This window comes from Trachypithecus francoisi, unplaced genomic scaffold (genome assembly GCF_009764315.1).
Source record: "Trachypithecus francoisi isolate TF-2019V2 unplaced genomic scaffold, Tfra_2.0 Lachesis_group6, whole genome shotgun sequence".
Taxonomy (NCBI): domain Eukaryota; kingdom Metazoa; phylum Chordata; class Mammalia; order Primates; family Cercopithecidae; genus Trachypithecus; species Trachypithecus francoisi.
This window is the reverse complement of record NW_022681471.1, coordinates 92,067,067-92,078,219: the sequence shown is the minus strand read 5'-3', so window position 1 is coordinate 92,078,219 and position 11,153 is coordinate 92,067,067. Positions and strand designations below refer to the sequence as shown.

General features: G+C 40.7%; 1 pseudogene; it reads left to right on the top strand.

Annotated features, from left to right (window-relative positions):
- The first annotated feature begins 2,379 nt into the window (after nt 1-2,379).
- LOC117077793 lies at nt 2,380-10,091 on the top strand (annotated as a pseudogene).
- The last annotated feature ends 1,062 nt before the right edge of the window (nt 10,092-11,153 follow it).

Here is an 11,153-nt window from a genome sequence, read left to right as displayed (position 1 = left end):
CCCCCCAAAAAGAAGTCACTATATCAAAAAAGACACCACAAAAAAAGATATCACTGCATGTTTATTGCAGTATAATTCACAACTGTGGACATTGTATTTGCAAAACTGTTGTAAGAAGTAATTTGAAGTCAAAATGAATGTTATTGTCCTCCAGAGAGGATTTATGTTTGATTCCATCAAGTGCTTGTTGGCACTAGCAATAGGGAATAGCTTCAATTCAAGTCTAGTGATTGAGGCAATGATTCAAAGCTGAGCTAAAGTCTGAAAAATGAATATCTTCTTTAGGTCCCTTTTACGGACCCTAAAGGAGACTCCAATCTCTGTCTACCCAGCCCTGCGAAGCTGCTAATAATGTTATTCAATGTCTCAACTACTTAGTCTTCTCCTGAAATGAGAAAACACCCCAAGAGAAAATGAGGTCCCAGTGATGGTCTTACTTTCTGGAACCTCTGCTCTCACCCCATCTTGGCACTGTAATTTTTCACTCTTTTTTTTTAGTTTTCTGATGCCTTTATGAAGATGGTTTTTATATTTTGTCCAGCTTTGTTAATCGTCATGAATGGGAGGGTTGGTTTGACCTTTCTAGTCCCTGATTATCTGAACTGCAGTGAAATCATATCATTTTATAAGCTGCTGGCTTTCATTATAGAGAATTTCACAGATGTCTCACCCTCCAAAAATCTACAGTGCAAACTGGAAATTGCTGACAACTCTGTCATTTAAAGGATACAATTCAGCGCATCTTGAAACAATATAAACAAATAAATTTACACATAAGCAAACTAGTTACAGTGCACCAAGATTTTCACTAACCCTCATTTTGCTCATAGCACAGGCTTCCTTATTCCCTAGTTACATTAACCTTATCTTACAGCTTTGTTTAATGAAGCATTACAGTATTTTGCCATGTTGGTTACTAGTAACCCACTGCCCACAATATTTAAACCTCAGGATCCAGTTTACAAAATGTAAACACAAGGAGGGGAGGTGGATATACAGCAAATTGAGATTTGTCAGTGGTCACTGGTCCCAAATGGAGTGTAGGTCATTCTGTTTCAAGGGATTCTTAGGCTATGAAGATATTGGTAGAATGTGGAAGATGTACAACAATTAATCTTCTTTAAAAGTACATTTAAATCTGAGTTAGCAAAATGGATTAAGGACTTAAACCTAAGACCTGCAACTATAAAAATTCTAGAAGATAATATTGGAAAACCCCTTTTAGACACTGGCTTAGGCAAGGATTTCATGACCAAAAACCCAAAAGCAATGCAATAAAAACAAAGATAAATAGCTGGGATCTAATTGAACTAAAGAGCTTTTGCACGGCAAAAGGAACAGTCAGAAGAGTAAACAGACAACCCACAGAGTGGGAGAAAATCTTCACAATCAATGCATCTGACAAAGGATTAATATCCAGAATCTACTGCAAACTCAAACAAACCAGTAAGGAAAAAACAAACAATCCCATGAAAAAATGGGCTAAGGACATGAATAGACAATTCTCAAAAGAAGATATACAATGGTCAACAAACATAAGAAAAAATGCTCACATCACTAACGACCAGGGAAATGCAACCAAAACCACAATGCGATACCACCTTACTCATGCAAGAATGGCCATAATCAAAGAATAAAAAACAGTAGATGTTGGTGTGGATGCGGTCAACAGGGAACACTTCTACACTGCTGGTGGGAATGTAAACTAGCACAGCAGCTATGGAAAACAGTGTGGAGATTCCTTAAAGAACTAAAAGTAGAACTACCGTTTGATCCAGCAATCCCACTACTGAGTATCTACCCAGAGGAAAAGAAGTCATATTGAAAAAGATACTTGCACACGCATGTTTATAGCAGCACAATTCACAACTGCAAAATTGTGGAACAACCGAAATGCCCATCAATCAACGAGTAGATAAAGAAACTGTGAGATATATATATATACACATACACACACAACACAATATCTATATATGTGCAATGGAATACTACTCAGCCATAAAGAGGAATTAATTAACAGCATTTGCAATGACCTGGATGAGACTGGAGACTGGAGACTATTATTCTAGTAAAGTAACTCAGGAATGGAAAATCAAACATCGTAAGTTCTCACAATATGTGGAAGCTAAGCTATGAGGACACAAAGACGTAAGAATGATACAACGGACTTCGGGGACTTAGGAGGAAGAGTGGGAGGGGGCGAGGGATAAAAGACTACAAATACACTGCAGTGTATACTGCTCGGGTGATGGGCGCACCAGGATTTCACAAATCATCATAAAATACTTCCTCATGTAACCAAATACCACTTGTACCCCAATAACTTATGGAAAACTTCAAATAAAATGAATATGGTAAAATAATAGTTTGAAATCTAGAATGGGAAATAAAGCCATCAGTGGAAATACCAGAAAGATTGCTAAATTTGGAGGTCAGTATCTGAAATGGTTTTTCCTCTAGATAGATATTAGTTTTTTAGTACAAATAATTTATAAGTACTTAAAATCATATTTGGTTTAACTTTTAAAATATTTCTGAAAGTGCATTTGGATTATTCTATTTTACTATCATTCAGTTTCCTCGTAAACAGTTATGATCAATATATTGATAATACATGGACAATATTTTTTAAAGAAAAACTATCTTACCTCTCAAGTTAGTTTTTCTCTCTTTCCCATCAGAATCAAACTCAAAACTTCAAGACTACTATACTAAAGTATTCTCCTACTTAAAAGCAAACAAACAAACAACAAAAACACAATAGCTTTTTCATGAAGGGAGAGGGAAGCAACATGCCCCATCACATTAAATCTTTCTTATTGATGCTTCCCTTAATCTACGGTTGCGCCAGCCCATCAAAAATCAATTATGGATCTCCCCAACAGTTCTCACACTTGTACTCTTGAGAGCTCCTAGAGAAAATCTTACAACACACAAATATTTGCAACTGGAAATTCAAGACCTCTAACCTCAGCTGGATCATCAACTCTTTCTCCCAGAGCAGTGATTTCAAACTTTCACCAATCTTATTAAACCTTCAACCCACAACCTTAACTCTCAGAAGATAATTTTTCCTCCTACTTCACATCAGAAACTTAAGCTATCCCCTGAGTAACAGCAATTTTTTACCCCAGGGTTTTTTTATCATTTTTTTTAACTTTTTTATTGTGGAAACTTTTAAACATACACAAAACTTGAGGGGATGGTATAATGAACCCTCATGTATGTATCATCCAGCTTCAATAATTATCAACTCATAGCCAGTATTGTTTCATTGCTCACACTGATCGCAGTTTTTTTTAAAATTTTTAACTGCCTTTTTAATCATTCTTTCTTACTTTCCTCCCATCATTTGTCTCAGTCCACTTTGTGTTGATATAAAAGAATACCTGAGACTGGGTAATTTATTTTAAAAAAGAGAGATTTATTTAGCTCATAGTTCTGCAAGCTGAGAAGTTCAAGGACATGGTCCTGGCTTCTGGTGAGGGCTTTTGTGCTGCCTTACAACATGGTGGAGGAGGTAAAGAGGTCCAACCAAGAGGAAAAACATTGCCTTATAACAACTTGCTCTCTCAGGAACTAATGTATTCCCTCAAGAACTAATCTAGTTTTGCATTAGCGAGAACTCACTACCGGGAGAACAGCATCAAGCCATTCATGAAGGATCCAGTCCTATGACCCAAATACCTCTCACGAGGCCTCATCTCCCAACACCACCACATGGGGGATCAAATTTCAACATGAATTTAGATGGGGACAACAGACCACATCCAAACCACAGCATCACTGTAAAAGAAGTTTTTCCCTTCTGAGGTTATTCTCTATATCAAGATCTGGATGCTATCCCTTCCAGCCTCTTGAAACATTTGTTCTATTTAAAACACTCCCTGTATATTAAGTGATTTCAGTCAGTATTTAAATATTAATTTATTTTTGTTTTAGGATGCTGTGTGCTCTCTCTCTCTCTCTCTCTCTCTCCACTGTATACCTTTTTGGCTAATATCCCATTTTTCACCTTCCGTTTTTAGCCAAGAATCTAGAAAAGGTATTCCACACTCACTGCTTCTGTTGTATTATTCCCTCCCACACCTCAATTCAAGCAAAAGGGTTTCCAGCCACACCACGCTGCTGAAACTGCTCTTATTGAGTTCAGTGATGCTAACTCATTTCAGTAAGCCTTCTCAACTCATGTCCGGTGACTTGTGAAGCATTTGACATTGTTCCCTCTCGTGACTAGCAAAGCTTCCTTGAACCCTTTCTTCTCCTTGATCCATGAGTACACTTTCTCCTGTATTTCCTCCTACATTGCTGGCTTCTCCTTTCTCAGCTTCCTTCGCTGACTCTTTGTTTCTTTCATGTGGGTGTTCCCTGGGATCTTTCCTTGGTTCTCTTTGCTTCTCATTTACACTATTTTGGAGCAATCTAACCCACTGCCTTTGTCATCACCATCTGTATAGTTTTTCTCAAACATTTGGAATCAAATGCAATAATGACACACTAGGATCAACAATTTTTTAATTGAAAGATACGTTTCTATTTGTAAAATGAAAAAATGTAAAATTATTACCAATGAAATACTCACAATAGTTTCATAACAGAGAAAGTGATGACATTTGTAACCTCTCTTGCCATATCTGTATCTCACTGAATGTTGAATAGCTTGAGTTTTCGGCATAATACCATAGTTATCTGCTGCTGCTTCTTCCTCCTTTTATACTCATTTAGAAGGTCCTAATTCACAATTTCGAGATGTAGAAATGATGTCATGTGTTTGTTGCATTTACCAGTTTTGATACTGGATTAAAGATAGACCAAAAAATTATGAAGAGGATTCTAACTAAAAATTAATGTTTTGTCAGATGCTAAGCTGAATCACATATCAGAAAAATTTAGAGGGATGAATGTTTTAGCTTGGAAACAGCATTAAATATATTACTGATCTGTTCTTTCGTCGTATTCCTCTCTGAACGTATTTCATCATATTCAGATGCAGTACTTGGAGGTGATTTAAAAATATGCTCCATGATACGTCAATGACTAGTTTTTTAACAAGTGAAGAAAATCACCCAGTGTTGGGAAAGAGTCAACTCTTGGAATTGAAAATTTTACATCACAATTTAGTCATCATAAGACATCCTATCTTACTATCACTGGAAAACCATGACTCTTGGTCCTAACAATTACATTGTTGTAATTGTTGAGTATATTTCTAAGTAATTCAACTTGAATAAGCCACTTAGAATCAGAGACTTAGTCTTTACTGGCATTATCTGTGATGAAGAGATATTATTATCTCAACTATCATTTCGAATTATCATGTGACCAACTTCCTCCAACAGCCAGTTTAATTGAAAGTGGAAAAGCAGGCTTGAAATGATACATGTTCAGTGACCACATTTGAGCTGTCTTCACATTCTTCACTGAGAGGGGAGTGTTGTTATTCCTAATTTATAGATGATACAACCGAGATTTAAAGAGGTTAACTGACTATGCCATTGCTTACACAGTAGCAAACTGGAACTTGACCCTCATCATTCTAAGTGCTAATCTTTACCAATGTCCTATGCAGTCTCCCATGAGAGTCCCGCTGCATGTAGCCAGAGTTCTTTTCTGATTTTCTTTTTCTGAGACAAGTTTTCGCTCTGTCACCCAGGCTAGAGTGCAGTGGTGCAATCACAGCTCACTGCATCCCCAAACTCCTGGGCTCAAGCAATCCTCCCACCTCAGTCTCCCAAGTAACTGGGACTACAGGCATGCACCACAACACTTGGCTAACTAAAAAAAATTTTTTCCAGGCACAGTGGCTCACACCTGTAATCCCGGCACTTTGGGAGGCCGAGGTGGGCGGATCACGAGGTCAGGAGATCGAGACCATCCTGGCTAACACGGTGAAACCCCCTCTCTACTGAAAATACAAAAACTTAGCCGGGTGAGGCAGTGTGCGCCTGTAGTCCCAGCTACTCGTGAGGCTGAGGCAAGAGAATGGCGTGAACCCGGGAGGCAGAGCTTGCAGTGAGCCGAGATCGTGCCACTGCACTCCAGCCTGGGTGACAGAGCGAGACTCTCTCAAAAAAAAAAAAAACAGACTGTGACAGACTGGATTAAGAAAATGTGGCACATATACACCATGGATACTATGCAGCCATCAAAAGGATGAGTTTGCGTCCTTTGTAGGGACATGGATGCAGCTGGAAACCATCATTCTTAGCAAACTATCACAAGAAGAGAAAACCAACACCGCATGTTCTCACTCATAGGTGGGAACTGAACAATGAGATCACTTGGACTCGGGAAGGGGAACATCACACACTGGGGCCTATCATGGGGAGGGGGGAGGAGGGAGGGATTGCATTGGGGAGTTATACATGATATAAACGTCATGCACATGTACCCTAGAACTTAAAGTATAATAAAAAAAAAAAAAAAAAAAAAACTTTTTTTTTTTTTGGTGGAGACAAGGTCTCACTGTGTTGCCTAAGCTGATCTCGCACTTCTGGGCTCAAGTGATACCCCTGCCTTGGCCTCCCAAAGTGTTGGGATTATAGACATGAGCCACTGTTCCCAGGCAGAGTTATTTTCTAAAACTCAAATAGAGCTGTCCCTTTCTTCTGGCTAAAACCTTTCCATATCTCTCCATAGCCCTAGGGAGAGTACAAACTCCCCCTCATTCATGTAAAGTGCCTCTAAGTCTGAATCTTGCTTCTTTCTCTGTTCTAATTACTATGGTTGCATAACAACTCTCCAAAACCTAGTAGCATAAAACAACCATTTATTATGTTTACAAATTCTTTTGGTCAAGAATTCAGATAGGATGCAGACACAGAGAAGAAGGCTCATCTCTGCTCCATGCAGCATCAGCTAAGGCAGCTTGAAGGCTGGGGACTGGAATCATCTGAGGCTTGTTCACTCACACATCTGGTGGTTGATGCTGGAAGACTCCAACAGCTGAAGCTAAAACAGCTGGGATTTCTCAAGCTCCTCTCTGTCTTTCTCTCTCTCTTCTCAAGCTCTCTCTCTCTCTCTCTGTCTCTCTCATCTCTCAGTGTGGTCTCTCCAGCATGGCAGCACCAGAGCTCCAACGTGTGTATAGCTAGGAAGAGAGCCAGGCAGACACTTTGGTAACCTAACCTCTGAAGTCACATAGAGTCAGTTATGTGTATCTTTCTTTAGAAGTGAATCTCTAAAGCTGGCCCAATATTCAAGAGGATTCTATGATCCTGTATGGGAAAGAGATGGTAATCAAATAGTCTCACAAATATATAATAAAGTACTGTGATACAAGGAGTAGTGACAGCATAGGTCAGGATACCTGAACTGGTATGAGGGATCCATGGCCCAAGAAAAGTGGGATTTGAGCTGGTCCACCCACCTATCTGTCTCTCGTATGGGCATCCAAAATAGCTTTATGTGTGTGTAGCATGACTCTAATGATTATTTCCTCTAACTATTCATATTTGAGGACAAAGACTATGTCTTATTCATCTTGATATCCCCTACATCTAGTACAGTGACTGGCATGTAAGCACATTCAATATTTGTTAAGAAGAAGAAAGTATTTTGGGAAATAAGAGTGACATTTGAAAGAACTTCTTTCCATTTAAGTATGTAGGGAAAATCCCCCATGTTTCCCATTTTTGTGACAAGATCTTAGAAAGTGTGCTAACTCTACTTGGAATGGTTTTTCTTGACTAACCAAGGAAGGAGTGTTTGCTTTCTTCCTGGTTGAACCGGCCTTGGCAAAATACACAAAGTTTGTTTTTCATGTTCTCAGTCTTTCCTTTGTCTGTCCCTGTGCAATTTTAAAGCATGGCTCCAATGTTTTCTGACACTCCTACAACTAAAAGGTGAAATCTATATCCCTTTCCTTTGAATCTGGGATCTGTGACTGCTTAGCCAGTTGAATATGATAGAAGCGATGTGTGTGTTTCTGAGGCTAGGCCTTAAGAAATTGGAAGTTTCCACTTCTTGTCCCTTGAGATTATCACCCTCATTACCCAGCCACCATGCTGTGAGGAAGCCCAAACCACCTTATGGAGAACCCAACATGAAGAGGAATCAATAGCTAGTATCAATTTGTCAGCTATATGAGTGAGCCATCTTGGAAGTAGATTCCCTGGCCCAGGTTAAGCCACCCCAGATGACAAACACATGGAGCAAAGACAAACTGTCCCCACTGAGCCCTGCCCAAATTTCAGATTCATAAACAAATGAAATGATTTTTGCCTTTTAATCCATTAAGTCTCTTAGTAGTTTTGTATACAGCAAGAGATAGAACATTCCCCTTCTTTGACCCCTCCTTTTCCCATCTTTTCCCTCCCTGTTAGTTTCACTTGCTTTTTCCCAAATCTGTCACACAATCAACACATACTTTTTACTTCTTGGGAAAGGATTTGTTCAATATTTTTATTCTTTTTATAAGGTGAACAACAAAGACTCTATTTTGTTAATTTCCATATGGACTTAGTAGAAACACAATACATTTTACTTATTTGGATTAGATTGATTTCAGTCACTTTCACCAGTTTTCTATTATTTTTAATAAAAGATGTTCACATCACTCCCTATACCTACTGAATCAGATGTTCTAGAGTGGAGCCTGGAAAGCTACATTTTTATAAACTTCCCAGGTAATTTTTACACATATCAAAATTTGAAAATCTTGCTGTACTGGTTACTTAAAGGTTGTTTGCTATTATTAAAAGTCCAATAATAACAGATGTTGGTGAGGCTGCCGAGAAAAGGAAATGATTGTATACTGTTGTTGGGAATGTAAATTAGTTCAGCTACTGTGGAAAGCAGTTTGGAAATTTCCCAAAGAACTTAAAACAGCTACTGTTTGACCTAGCAGTCCCATTACTGGGTATATACTCCAAAGAAAATCAAGCTTTCTACCATAAAGACACATGTATTTGTGTGTACATTGCAGCATTATTCACAATAGCAAAGACATGGAATGAGCCTAGGTGCCCATCAGTGGTGGATTGGATTAAGAAAATGTGGTACATATATACCATGGAATATTATGCAGTCATGAAAAGAATGAAATCATGTCCTTTGCAGCAACATGGATGCAGCTGAAGGCCATAATCCTCAGCAAATTAACTCAGGAACAGAAAACCAAGTATCACATGTTCTCACTTATAAGTGGGAGCTAAACATTGGTTACTCATGAACATAAAGATGGGAACAATGGGTCGTCGACAAAGCCTAAGTCCTGTCCTCTCACTCTCCTCCCCAGTTAGCATGAGCTTCACACTTGCTCCACCTTTACCAACTACCGGTCCCAGGGCTCTGTCCAGGTGCCCAGCTATGGCACCCCGCCAGTCAGCAGTGCAGGCAGTGTCTATGCAGGCGTGGGGGGCTCTGGTTCCCGAATCTCTGTGTCCCGCTCCACCAGCTTCCGGGGGAGCATGGGGTCCGGGGGCCTGGCCACAGGGATGGCTGGAGGTCTGACAGGAATGGGAGGCATCCAGAACGAGAAGGAGACCATGCAAAGCCTGAAAGACTGCCTGGCCTCCTACCTGGACAGGATGAGGGGCCTGGAGACCGAGAACTGGAAGCTGGAGAGCAAAATCTGGGAGCACCTGGAGAAGAAGGGACCCCAGGTCAGAGACTGGAGCCATTATTTCAAGACCATGGAGGACCTGAGGGCTCAGATCTTCACAAATACTGTGGACACTATGGACAATGCCCGTCTTGCTGTTGATGACTTTAGAGTTAAGTATGAGACAGAGCTGGCCATGCACCAGTCTCTGGAGAGCGACATCCGTGGGCTCCACAAGGTCATTGATGACACCAATGTCACTCGGCTGCAGCTGGAGACAGAGATCGAGGCTCTCAAGGAGGAGCTGCTCTTCATGAAGAAGAACAACGAAGAGGAAGTAAAAGGCCTACAAAGCCCAGATTGCCAGCTCTGGGTTGACCGTGGGGGTAGATGCTCCCAAATCTCAGGACTTGCCAAGATCATGCCAGACATCCGGGCCCAATATGATGTGCTGGCTTGGAAGACCGAGAGGGACTGGACAAGTACTGGTCTCAGCAGATTGAGGAGAGCACCACACAGTCCACCAAGGTTGGAGCTGCTGAGATGATGCTCACAGAGCTGAGACGTACAGTCCAGTCCTTAGAGATCGACCTGGACTCCATGAGAAATCTGCAGGCCAGCTTGGAGAACAGCCTGAGGGAGGTGGAGGCCCGCTACGCCCTGCAGAAGGAGCAGCTCAACGGGATCCTGCTGCACCTGGAGTCTGAGCCAGCGCAGACCAGGGCAGAGGGACAGCGCCAGGTCTAGGAATACGTGGCCCTGCTGAACATCAAAGTCAAGCTGGAGGCTGAGATCACCACCTACTGCCGCCTGCTGGAAGATGGCAAGAACTTCAAACTTGGTGATGCCCTGGACAGCAGCAACTCCATCCAAACCATCCAAAAGACCACCACCCGCCAGATAGTGGATGGCAAAGTGGTGTCTGAGACCAACCACACCAAAGTTCTGAGATATTAAGCCAGCAGAAGCAGGGGACCCTTTGAGGAGTAGGAGGACAATAAAAAGTTCAGAGGTTAAAAAAAGATAGGAACAATGGACACTGTAGGCTACTAGAGTGGGAGAGAGGGAGAGGAACATATTAGGTCCTGTGCTCACTACCTGAGTGATGGGATCATTCACACTCCAAACTCAGCATCATGCAATATACCCATGTAACAAACCTGCACAGGTACCTTCTGTATCTAAAATAAAAGTTGAAATTATAAAAAATAAAGTTCTTTGTAAAAAAAGATCATTGTGAAATTTAAATTTTAAAAGACTATAAATGCTATAAAGCATTAAATGTGAAGCCTGACATATTGTAAGAGGTCAATAAAGGTCCGCTTTTACTATCATCACCAACATCATCATTGTTTTTAATTTTTTAATTTTTTTAAAGGCAGGGTCTCACTTTGTCACCCAGGCTGGAGTGCAGTGGCATAATCTTAGCTCACTGCAGCCCCAAACTCCTGGACTCAAGCAGTCTTCTTACCTCAGGCTCCTGAATAGCTGGGATTATAGGCAAGAGCCATCGCACCCAGGCATCATTGTTATTTTCAAAGATTATCTTTGGGAGAGTTTGGGAGATATCATACTGACATGTCTTTGAGAGCAAGCAAGTTGTATGCTG